Source organism: Pelobates fuscus, chromosome 8 (assembly GCF_036172605.1).
Source record: "Pelobates fuscus isolate aPelFus1 chromosome 8, aPelFus1.pri, whole genome shotgun sequence".
In the NCBI taxonomy this organism is placed as follows: domain Eukaryota; kingdom Metazoa; phylum Chordata; class Amphibia; order Anura; family Pelobatidae; genus Pelobates; species Pelobates fuscus.
The window spans coordinates 82,848,974-82,862,409 of record NC_086324.1 but is presented as its reverse complement, the minus strand read 5'-3'; positions in this window follow the sequence as shown (position 1 = coordinate 82,862,409).

The following is a 13,436-nucleotide window of genomic DNA, read 5'->3' as shown; positions in this document are numbered from 1 at the left end:
CAGATCCAGAGAATACCTGCAAGATCCAGTTAAAGCGCACGACTCAGTCGGAGTGACGAGGAGATATCGGGATTTCAAGTGTGTTTAAAGAGATCAGCAAGTGAGTGTTTTGACGGCCATAATAAAGCCTGACCACTTACCCACGTGACATAGCCAGAGTGTCTTGAAGGGACCTCTGTGAAGGGAAGAGAGGACCTGCAGAACTCCATTCCTTGCAGCCCTTACACCTGGAAGCTGAGGTGCCATCGCACGGATGAAGAATGAGGATGAAGACGTCGAAAGAAGTGCTCTTGATAATGTATATTTTTGTGATTTTAATTATTCAGGAAGGTAGAGGTACCGACACACCTAGCTGTGAGGTTTGCATTAAGACTACTATAACAGGTAATCATATTTCCCAGACCCTAATTTGGCATTCACAATATGGGTGTAAAGGATATGTATCTAGGTGTAGATACCTAGGTATAAATTATAGTGTATGCCATTTAGGAGTAGGAGAACCTAAGTGTTTTAGTCCAGAGTATCAACCCCATACAATTTGGTTGACCCTCCGGAATGGAGACCCACAGGGGACCCTAATAAATAAAACAGTATTAGAAACCGTACATTCTTCGGGTGCTTTGCTATTTGATGCATGTAAGGCGATATCAAGTGGTAGAAAACCGTGGAATGTATGCGGGGATCTTAAATGGGAAAGAGCGTATGGGTCCAATGATAAGTATATTTGTCCCAGTAGTAAAAACAAGTATGTAAATCCAAAATGCCCAGATAGGGATTATAATTATTGTCCATATTGGTCTTGTGTGGGATGGGCAACTTGGGGACAGACAGTAGATAGGGATATGATTGTTACTAAGTTGCCCACCAAACCATATTGTAAGTCTATGGAGTGTAACCCAGTCCATATACTTATTAATAATCCTGAACAATTTATAGATAGGTTCGGAAACTTATTTGGGTTTCAGATATATGGGACGGGTTTGGATCCTGGGACAATATTATTTATATGGATAGAGACCGATACTGTAGCATCCCAAACTCATCAGGTTTTCCATTCTTTTTATGAAGAGATGAGTGTAGAAAATAAGATCCCCCATAATGCTAAAAACCTGTTTATTGATCTGGCTGAGAGTATTGCTGGTAGCCTTAATGTGACCAACTGCTATGTGTGTGGAGGTACTAACATGGGAGACCAATGGCCCTGGGAAGCAAAGGAGGTAATGTATTCTGGTTCTGAGACAATCGAACAAATAATATCTTCTCAAGCCGATTATCAAATGAGTGTTAGAGGTAAATCTGAGTGGCGATTAAAGACCTCCATTATAGGTTATGTTTGCATAGCAAGGAAAGGAATAATGTTTAATACATCTGTAGGAGAACTGACTTGTCTAGGGCAAAAAGCTTATGATGATAATACAAAGAATACAACCTGGTGGTCGGCTTCAAATGTCTCAGAACCACCTAACCCGTTTGCAAGTTATACCAATTTAAAGGACGTGTGGTTTGATCTATCTATTACATCTAGTTGGAAAGCCCCGGCAAATTTGTACTGGATCTGTGGTAAGAAAGCCTATTCGGAGTTACCACAGGACTGGGAAGGGGCATGTGTGTTAGGTATGCTCAAACCATCCTTCTTCTTGTTGCCTATTGAAACAGTAGAGACTTTGGGAGTTAAGGTATATGATGTGAATCATAGGAAGAAAAGAGGACCCCTAGAGATAGGTACCTGGGAAGAAAATGAGTGGCCTCCCCAGCTACATGGGCAGAGGATGGTACTTTTGGATATAGAACCCCAATATATATGCTCAACCGTATTATAAGGTTACAGGCAGTGGTTGAGATAATTACCAATGAGACATCGCAAGCGCTCAATCTCCTAGCGAAGCATAATACCAGGATGAGGACAGCCGTTTACCAAAATAGATTAGCTTTGGATTACCTATTGGCAGTAGAGGGAGGTGTATGTGGGAAGTTTAACCTAAGCAATTGCTGTCTTCAAATAGATGATGAAGGGCAAGCAATAGCTGAGCTTACTAGCCATATGGTTAAACTAGCGCATGTGCCTACTCAGGTATGGAAAGGGTATAATCCAAGTAGTTGGTTTGGTAATTGGTATGAGCAGTTTGGAGGACTTAAGGCATTGGTAGGTGGAGTCATGCTAATCTTAATGATGTGTCTTCTCCTACCATGTCTTGTTCCTTTGGTAGTTAGGTCTGTGCAGGGCATTATAGAAAATATAGCAGAGAGAAAAGCTGCTGCACAGATAATGGCCATATATAGATATGAGGCTCTAAATCAGGGAGAACCAGTACAGGAAGAGGAATGTTGAGGGATTCATATCTTTAGGGAGTCGCAAAGTCTGGTCTGGTTCATGGCAACCTGAGGTATATGCAAACTATGGTTAAGTGATGCCTCTAGAATTGTGAAAATATCATAAGCATCAAAGGGGGGAATGTGGTGGAATCTCGGTAAAAATAAATTTAGTAGGCCGAGATTACCATGTGGCATGTGTACGTGCATATACTGGTGTATCGGTCGGTTGGTTGCACGTGGCAAAGATACAATCAATAGTGTACGGAGCATGTGCGAGAATACCGGATGTAGTATTCCCCTCCTCCATTGTGCTGGGCAAGCCATGTGGTCAAACAGGAAGTTAGTTCTTGTTCGATTGATTGGGTAAGAGTATGTGTGGGTGGAGCTTATTATGGGAGGAGTTACATGCCTATATAAGGAGCCTACACTATTGTCCGGGGCTCAGATCTTGTTGTATTTTGGTGACATTAGTCCCTCTGAGTCCCGTTCGGTGAATCGAATAAAGAATCTCTACCTTCCTGAAGAAACCTGTGTCCATCTCTCTGTGCTTGGCTTCCGTCAGTTTCTCCGGTATCAACAGGATTATGGGGTATTAGTGTGACAGGATTATGGGGTTAATGTGATTGTGGCAGGGTGTGTTAGTGTGGATCCAACTATGTATGGAGGTTAAGTGTGTGGGGGAAGACAGTATTTGGGGAGACTGTGCTTCTGTGTACAGCCTCTCAGCACTGTAATATCTTTGTATGCATTTGGTGAGGGGGGCAACAATTGATTTCCTGGTGGCCCGGTGGTCTAGCTATCCAGTCTGCAGCCCTGCTGGGTGCAGACAGACCATGGAGTAGTTGTTTTACTGATCTGCAGACCTGAAGCCACTGGGCTCTCTCTTCCCCTGGGTAGATGGAGTGGAAGGGGGCACACCCTTTGGCACATAGGGCAAGCGCAGGGCCCCCTTGTGTTATCACAGACTGATCAGTAAGGTGACCACCTGCGAGTGTGAGGCGTCAGGCAGCCATTTAACTCAGCTAATTAGAGACATGCCTATGGTACAGAATGACCCCCTTCACATACACTTGTCAGTAGAGGTGAGCGAACCTGAACTGAAAAGTTCGGGTTCGTACTGAACATTACGTTTTTTGGACCCCGGATCCGAACACGGACATATCACTGTATGTTCGAGTTGGAGTTAGGAGTTCGGCGATTTAATGATGCGTTTTGAAAGGCTGCAGGGCAGCCAATCAACAAGCGTTTGACTCGTGTGCCCTTAGAAGCCATCACAGCCATGCATGGTTACTAATGGCATGGCTGTGATTGGCCACTGCAGCAAGTGACCCAGCCTCTATAGAAGCTGGTCACTTAGTATTAGTAAATTATGCCTCTAATCGCTATACTGCGAGTAGGGGCATGTCTATTAAACAGTAAGCAGCCTATGGCTGCTCACTGCTAAAAAAAAATAAAAAAAATTCCCCCCTCTTGAGCCCCCACACGCGGGTTTGTGCTCATTTTTCTTTTTTTTTTAAAGTGCGTCGGTTATTCAGGATTTTTAATTGGCCTTTTTTGGGGCTGAAAAAAGAAGATTTTAGAAGAAAGAAGACATCAAATGGTAAGTCTATTTTTTTTTTTTACAGGTATTTAGACAAGGGTCCCCCCTCATTATTTTTAGGATGAGGGGGGTAGGAAGGGGTAATTTTTTGGGGGGGAGGGGGGTGACTAGGGGTTTGGGGACCCATAGTCACCTGGGGGGGATTTTTATTTATAGCCCCCACCCACCCACCGCTCAGGGGCAGGGGCCAGGGGGAGGACAGTAGGTCCCCCCTTATTGTTATTTAGGGCCCCCACCCGCCGCGCAGGGGTGGGGGCCGGGGGGGAGGACATTAGTTCCCCCCCTTATTGATAATTAGGGCCCCCACCCGCCGCGCAGGGGTGGGGGCTGGGGGGAAGGACATTAGGTCCCCCCCAATTTTTATTTATGGCCCCCACCCACCACTCAGTGGTGGGGGCTGTGGGGGGAGAAATAGTAGGTTCCCCCCCCTTATTGTTATTTTGGGCCCCCACCCGCCATGCAGGGGTGGGAGTGGGGGGAGGACATTAGCCCCCCATTTTTTTATTTATGGCCCCCATCCACTGCTCAGGGGTGGGGGCCGGGGGGGAGGACAGTAGGTCCCCCCCCCTCCCCATTCTTATTTAGGGCCCCAACCCGTCACACAGGTGTGGGGGCAATACGTGTTTTTTTTTTTTTTACAGTGAGCAGCCACTGGACACGCCCCTACTTGTGGTATAGAGAGTAGGTGCTATTAGTAAATGTGGCTGAAAGACCAATTTAGGTGACCAATTTAGGTCTTTCAGCCTTTTGGTAGATAGCTCCCTAATACCGTGTGAATTAGGGAGTTATCTAGTAAGCGGCTGCTTATTTTATGTCTTTTTTAAGTGATTTCCCCATCCACATTTGTTTGCAGAGCACTCTTACTCCTACTCTTATCCCCATTTTACTTCCTTTTGCAGCCCTCTAGCCCCTTCCAGGAGTTTTTTAGAGCCATTTTTGTGGCCAAAAGTTTGGGTTCCCATTGACTTCAATGGGGTTCGGGGTCAAGTTCAAGCCCGAACCCGGACTTTTTTCAAAGTTCGGCCGAACCCGCCGTACCCGAACATCCAGGTGTCCGCTCAACTCTACTTGTCAGGTTTTTTTTTTATGAAAATATAGGGCTTAATTTATAACCTGCCCTGTGCAGTTGTTTTTTTAAATGGAAAATTCAAGATGGGTTTGTGGTGCATTTTGGGGTATCAGAATGGCTTATATATATAAATTACTCCAGTGGTGTATCCTGGTTTTGTGCTGCCCTAGGCATGACAAAACTCAGTCACCCCTCTACCCCGCCACCCCCTCATTTCCCCTGCCACCCCCGCTTACCCCGCTTCTAAATACACACACACATTCACTGACAGACACGCATACACTCTCACTAACAGACACACACACACTAACAGACACACACTCACTAACAGACACACTAACACACTCACATTTTTTTAAATTCAATCCCCCCAGCCTCCTTACCTTTGGGAATACTGGGGTGGATTCTCGTTTCCCTGGGGTCCAGTGGGGCTGCTGGGCAGGCGGCCGGTCGGTAACTGCAAGCGGTGAGGGAGCACTGATTCACCTGTTCAGCTCCCTCGCGTGCCGCAGAGTGATCCCGGGAGCCGGAATATGACATCATATTCCGACTCCTGGGATTACTCTGCAGCGCGCGAGGGAGCTGAGCAGAGAGCTCACTAATCAGTGCTCCCTCGCTAGCGCCGCCTGCCCGCCTGGATTGTCAGTTAGCCGCCAGACATTTGCCTGGGCATTTGGGGGCGGCTTTTTTGCCGCCCCCTGCAAAGTGCCGCCCAAGGCAAATGCCTTGTTTGCCTCGCGACTAATACATCCCTGAATTACTCCATAAACGCATACCATTTGTAAAAGTGGACCCTACCATGATATATTCTGAGCTTCACCTAGGTGTAATTTGTTAACCATTTTTTTTTCTCATAATTTGTATTCATTTAATTTTTTTTATTTTTACATTCACGTTGTATTTTTGATGCTTATTTTTAAAATCTCATGTGTGCCACTGTAAAAAATTCTCTGAACTATACTCCATGTGAATGCTCATCCATAATGATTTAAACTGAGTTAAAGTTATGTTTGCAGTGCTCAATTGCTACATACATAAGCAGGGATTTAATGGGTAAAAACTCAATACCACTATAAAACATAGTATTTTATTCCACTCTATAAAATAATTCACTAAATAACACCACCAGTAAAGGTTGTGAGTCAATAGGTCCAAGATAATGCTTAAAGGAACACTACAAACACCTAATGCACTTTAGCTTGCGGAAGTGCTTTTTGTGTGGTGTGTCACTTTTTCATTTTAAAAATCTCCAGAGTTCAATAGAAATGTGCACTTTTATAAATTAACTTTGTTGTCAATCAAACAACAAACCAGTCCTGCTACTTCCTGCTTTGTATAGCTCAGTGGCATTAAACGCAAGTGGCAGCAATTGCCCAAGGCACCTGCCTTGCAAAGACTTCTAATTCAGCCGCATTAGTAAGTCTGTGATTAGAGAGCCACAGAAAGAGCTTGTAAAGGTTGCCGGTAAGAGATCAGCAGCTTTTGCAACTTACCTTTAGATATACCCCCAATAAAAAAAAAAAAAAAAAAAAAAGCATAATTAAATGCATGTACATTTCTATTGGTGTATATGTCTATGAAGTAGTGATTTTGTTTTGTATTTGGGCAGTGCATTGTCTCTTTAGGAATAAAGCAATAGCAAAAAGCAGCTGTTCTCTAATGCACCCTGTATCTGAGAAATAACATGCTATTGTTACACATACTTGCCAGCTGAAATGCTCACATAACGGGGATAGAGAGAAGGAGAAAATAATTCAGTTGTCAAAGCACCCGTCCATTTCCCTCATATACCAAGCTTGTCAGAACCTTTATGAGCTCAGTATACAACGTTTCAGTTGACACTAGCTGGGCCTCCTGTTGGGCTAGCTGATCACCCTCACCCCAGCACGTTTGGTTCTGGCAGCCTTGTGTGACATATTCTTTTTAAAAATTAAAAAAATTCTAGGCTAACAACTGCTTACAATTTTATAACTATGTGATATGTTAATATTAATTATAATTTGCTTTTGTATTTGTTTTGTTCCATTAGAGTGTCATTTGAGTGTCATTTATATGTCTTACTGGAATAAAAACTAAATTGTTTTCCTTGCTATGTATTCAAAAAGGATGTATTTATGCTCTTGCACCTGCATAACCTAGAAATTTGTTTAGCATAAAGATTAAAGATCCTGGAAAATAATTAAAACTAATCATACAGGAACACACTGCTCTGTTACATCCACCAATGTACAGACAAAATATGCCCAGGTCTAAATATGTTAAGCAATTAAGCCATTTTCTTTTCAAGGGCATAAGAAGGCATATTCAGAATCTGAATATATTTTTACATCCCTGTAGTTCATATAAATTTTGTAAAGAAAACTAAAGTATATTTTTATATACACATATTACTTGGACTGCATATTTCTTTTTTTTTTTTTTTTTTAAGGGATACTATAGGCACCCAGACCACTCAGTTTGTTGAAGTGGTCTGTGTGCAGTGTACCAGGCCTCTTAACCCTCCAGTTGTAATTACTGCTGTTTTTGATAAACTGCAATAATCACGTTGCAGTGTTAACTCCACCTCTAGTGACTGTCTACCAAACAGCCACTAGAGAGACTTCCAGGTTGGTAAATTACTTTAGGTTGCTCAACTGATGCTGGACGTCCTCATGCTCTACGAAGGTGGAGCCTGACCCAGTGCTGAGGGATATCGGAGCTAAAATCAGGTTAGTTATAAAGAGGTAGGGGGCAGCACTATAAGTCACTATAGTGCTAGGAAAACAACTTTGTTTCATAGTTTCCCTTTAAATCATATTTTATTTAGGCAAAAAGGCCTGAACAAACATAGTAAATATGTGGATAACGTGCATAGTAGCAAAAATTATAGAATAAACAATGTACAATTAAGCTTATATAGATGAACATTGGTTGAGGACTCTAGAAGTTCCACTAATAAAATGGTGTAGATAATTTCACATTATGTGTTAGTTTTTTTTTCCTTTTTGGGAGAAAAAAATTGAAGAAAGCATAATATACACCTGGATTTTGTACTTGGCATTAATATCAAGGTTATAGACAAACACTAATTGAAGACTCTAGAGCAGGGCTTCCCAAACTTTTATGGGCCCACTTTTGAAAACGGCAATTTTTTCGAGACCCATTTGCTGTTAATGCATATTTAAAAAATAAATAACCTTGGCATATCATGGCAATCAGCTTTAGATGCATAACATTGACACACCATGGCAATCAGTTTTAAAGGCATAAAATTGGCACACGATGGTAGTCCATTTAGAGGCATAAAATTGGCACACCATGGTAGTCGGTTTTAGACATATAAAATTGGCACATCATGGCAGCTTTAGATGCATACAATTGTCACATCATGGCAATCCGTTTTAGATGCATAAACATGACACATTATGGCAACTTTAGATGCATAAAATTGGCACATCATGGCAATCATATGATATATGATATTAGAAAGCAAAACTAGTCATCACACTGTTGACGTCATAATGTTCGGACGTCATTACACTGCCACTGCCAAGACCCTCTTCCCAGAAGTGGTGAGGTGCGCCTGAGAACCGGAGGATATTCTGAGACTGTCGGCATTCAGACTCAAGTATTTTTTTCAGGTTTCAAGTTTTGCCCTCACCATAAGGGAATAGCTTTTGCTAGGGGTATTTTCATACCCACAACATCTATACAACATCTATATTCGTTTGGCGCACTGAAAGTTTGAGCAGACTAAATGTATTGTTTACTATTTTTTCCACATTTAACAAATACCCCTGTGTTCACGCACCTTTTTGCACTTTATGCTTGCTGCACCTTGGTTGCATATTTGTTTGTAATATTGTTTTAAAGGTATAGCACATCTTTTTTCTGGTTGTGATTTTTTTTTCTTAGGAGTGTATTTTATATGGGCTATTACACTATATATGTGCAGCTTTTGTTTTGATATATATATTTATGACCTTTGTTATAATTCACTGATTTTGTCGACATATTTTAGTGCCTTTTTACTTGTTTTTTTGTGTTACGTCATGGCGCCCAGCTTCAGAGGCATAAACTAGGCACATCATGGCAATCAGTTTTAGATGCATAAAATTGGCACGCCATGACTATCAGTTTTTGATGAATAAAGTTGGCACATCATGGCAGCTTTAGATGCATAACATTGACACACTATGGCAATCAGTTTTAGAGGTATACAAATGACACACCATGGAAATTAGCTTTAGATGCATAACATTAGCACACCATGGTAGTCAGTTTTAGAGGCATACAATTTGCACACTATGGTAATCAACTTTAGATTCATACAATTGGCACACCATAGCAATTAATTTTAGATGCATAAACTTGGCATGTAATGGCATAATTAGAGCCGCAATTTTGGTATATCATGGTAGTTTTAGATGCAGAAACTTGGCATATGATGGCAGTTTTAGAGGCATCATTTTGCGATATGGCAGTTTTAGAGGTCTACTTTTGGGATATCATTGCACTTTTAGATGCAGAAACTTGGCATGTCATGGCAGTTTTAGAGATATAATTTTGATGTGTCATGGCAGTTTTAAAGGCATCATTTTGGGATATCATGGCAGGCTCCAATTTTTAAAATCAATGCTGACAAATGCGAAATACTGGGGCTAGGAATAGGTTCACTCATGAAATCTAGACTCCAAACAACATATAGCTATATAGTGAAAAGTATTGGTAATGTGGAAATGTTATTGGAGAGCTCCCCCTATCGCAATGCAACAACATATTGTTAATAAGCAATTAATAACCTTTGTAGCAAGTTGCTTTTGGAAGCCAACATATCATTTATTGTGTCATTGCTCAATCAGGGTCTCTATTACATAAGCATAAAGGTCTCCAAGTGTGGTTGCAAAAGGGATTTCCGAAGTCTGTTTAAGATGTACCAGGGTTTTGAAAAGGACACATGCCACCTGAGAAGAGGAGGGAGTCAAAATTAACTTGTAAAAGTGAACTGTAGGCTAGACTGTACAGATTGTAACACATTAATACATTATATCAGCTTGCTATACAATTCTGCAAGTCTTGCACTTTTCTCTTTTGCAACCAACATTTCCATGCTGTTCTTCCTCAGCTTTGAACATCAGGTGAAAACCCATGTCTTCTACATGTCTTCCTTTCTTTGCCGATGTTAGTGCACTCTTCATCAAGATACATTTTCAGTATGTCCTAGTTTGACCTAATATATCAAGCAAACACCTTTGCAATTTTTCTTTGGTTGCAGTATTATCAAATATAATAATTAAAGGGAAACTCCAGTGCCAGAAAAACTATCCGTTTTTCTGGCACTGGAGGGTCCCTCTCCCTCCCACCCCCCAATCCCCGGTTACTGAAGGGGTGAAAACCCCTTCAGTCACTTACCTGGGACAGCGGCGATGTCCCTCGCCGCTGTCTCCGCCTCCGCGACGCTCCTCCCAGTGATTGCGTCGGCCGGTGGGCGAGACTGATCTCGCCCACCGGCCAAGGAGACGTAATGCGCATGCGCGGAAATGCCGCGCATGCGCATTACGTCTCCCCATAGGAACGCATTGAAAAACCATTTCAATGCTTTCCTATGGGGTTTTGAGCGACGCTGGAGGTCCTCACACAGCGCGAGGACGTCCAGCGACGCTCTAGCACAGGTTTCCTGTGCTAGAACCCAGGAAGTGACCTCTAGTGGCTGTCTAGTAGACAGCCACTAGAGGTGGAGTTAACCCTGCAATGTAATTATTGCAGTTTATGAAAAACTGCAATAATTACACTTGCAGGGTTAAGGGTAGTGGGAGTTGGCACCCAGACCACTCCAATGAGCAGAAGTGGTCTGGGTGCCTGGAGTGTCCCTTTAAGCTACTCAATCATTCTAGAGTATTTTGTGGAAATTGTTTAAGAATGTCCTGGCTTGTCCTTTGGTTGTAAACAAGCCAAATCGGCAAATATCTGACCATGAGCTGTGAAAAACTAGTGATTTTGTTACAAGACACAGAGGCTTATATTGCATATCCCTTTATTGACTGTCCACCAATAGCAGCAAAGAATACAAAAACAGTACTTGTAAATGTATTAGCCTTGTAATTTTATTATGCTGGTGATTTATGTTGCTGATTATGTTCCATGTTATGCGTCTGTCACTTCTGTGGCTGGAAAAGTATTTGAAAGGATATTAATGGATAATATTTAAGAATTCCATGAGAAGAACATGGTTATCAGCTAACGTGTTTACATTCTAAGAAGAAGTAAGTAGAAATATAGATCAGGGTGTTGCAGTGGATGTTATCTATTTGGATTTTGCCAAGGCGTTTGATACAGTTCCACACAATAGATTAGTGTTCAAACTCCGAGAAATTGGTCTAGATGAAAATTCTTGTTCCTGGGTAGAACATTAACTTAATAGAGTACAGAAAGTTGTCATTCATTTTATTTTATCAGAGTTATCTTAAGTCTGATGCGATGAAAATTTTCGAAAAATTATGTGTAAAGGATTTGAAAATGATAAAACCAATTAATGATTATTATAGCAATCTTATTAAACAAAAAGGTATGGCGTTAAAAGATCTTAAAAAGGACAATTCCATTGTTATTAAACTGGCAGATAAGGGGAGTTATATGGCAAAAAGAAAAGTATCTGAAAGAGATATATAACCAACTAGATGACAAAGAGACATATCTACAAGTCCTAACAAATCCCCTGGAGGATATTAAAATTGTATTTAAGAAGTTTTTAGACCAAGGATTAGAATGGGGAATTCTAAACAAAAGAGAATGACTTTTTAAATGTCAAATCTAGAATTCTGGTTTTATATATTTTACCTAAGGTCCATAAGGATATTAATAATCCCCGGGAAGACCAATCGGCTCAGGTATTGGTTCTCTTTTATTTTCCCTGTCCCAATTTTTAGATCAATTTTTACAAGATTCTGTCAAAAAATATCCCTCATATTTAAAATACACAATGACTGTATTATAGATTTGTAATGATTTTAAGTGGGAAGAAGATTTTATTATGGCCACCTGATGTCAGTAGCCTCAGCACCATTATTCCACATGAGATAGGGTGTGAGGCTATCAGGCCTTTTTAAAATAAATACGATAATATGAATCCAGAAAAAATAGATTTTTTTATTTGAGGTATCAAAATTATTCTTTCTAATAACTTTTTGGGGCTTTAAAATAAATGTTACTTACAGACAAAAGGAAATGCAATCGGGACCAGATTTGCCCCAAGTTACGCAAAGTTACACTAAAAGTCTTTTCCAGAGAGGACATTGGGATATTTATTATCTTCAAAGAAACTGAAGAATCTCTTTTTTTAAATTTTTTAACAGTCTTAATAAGAATGACTGGAATATAAAATTAACTTATGAGATCAGCCCCCATACAATTAGTTTTTTAGATCTATGTATTTATGTTGAGAAAAACCAAATAAAAAGTAAACTTTTGTTTAAAAAGTAGATGTGAGTAGTTTTATAGATTTTAAGAGCTGTCATTTTAAACCTTGGCTGGTCAATATACCTAAAGGTCAATTCCTAAGAGTGAGACGGCATTGTACAGAAATATAACAATATAGGTGCCATTCAAGGATTTTGATAAATCAATTTGTGGAAAAATGCTATAACCCTTATTCTCTACAAGAAACATGTGAACACATTGAGAAAGAACCAAGAGATACCCTGTTGAAATCCAAAACTAAAAGACCTAAAGAAGACGAGAAGGAAATACCTTTGATTTTTAACTATTACTCTAATAATAACAATTTACGCAAGATAATTTAGAAGAGGATCATGATATCAATAAATATTTGGGTGAAAGACCCACAATTATTTTTAGAGGAGCAAATCATTTTAACCCCTTAAGGACCAAACTTCTGGAATAAAAGGGAATCATGACATGTCACACATGTCATGTGCCCTTAAGGGGTTAAACAGGTGTTAACCAAAAGTGTTTTTAGCTTGTATCCAAGCATTTCTTGGAAGCCCACGGTGGGGATTCCAGTGGATTGGAGTTTATGGGAATAGAGGGGGTTAAAACACACTGGAGGGGCGGACATATTGAGAGTCTCATCAGCAAATATGAAATGGGGTGGATTTTTAACATTGACACATTATTACCTCACGGCCTAAATGCAGATTCTGAGATCATTTCTTGTATATAATAGTTCCTAAAGTGTTTTATTCGACCCCCTCCCTTTTTTTTCCCCTCTGTTTCTATACAGGTTTTCTAAGATTTTATGGGCCTTTTAAAATATTCATGCCATTTTAAATTCTTATGTTATAGATATTATTTATAAAGTTTTTTTTCTACAATTCATTAATTGTCCCTCCAATTTTCTCTCTCTTTCTTTTTTCTTAATATCCGGCTGTAATACACAAAATGTTTTTATTTTCAAAAACGTCTATATTATTCTTATGCATATTTATGTTATAATATTTAGCATATTACATATGCAAT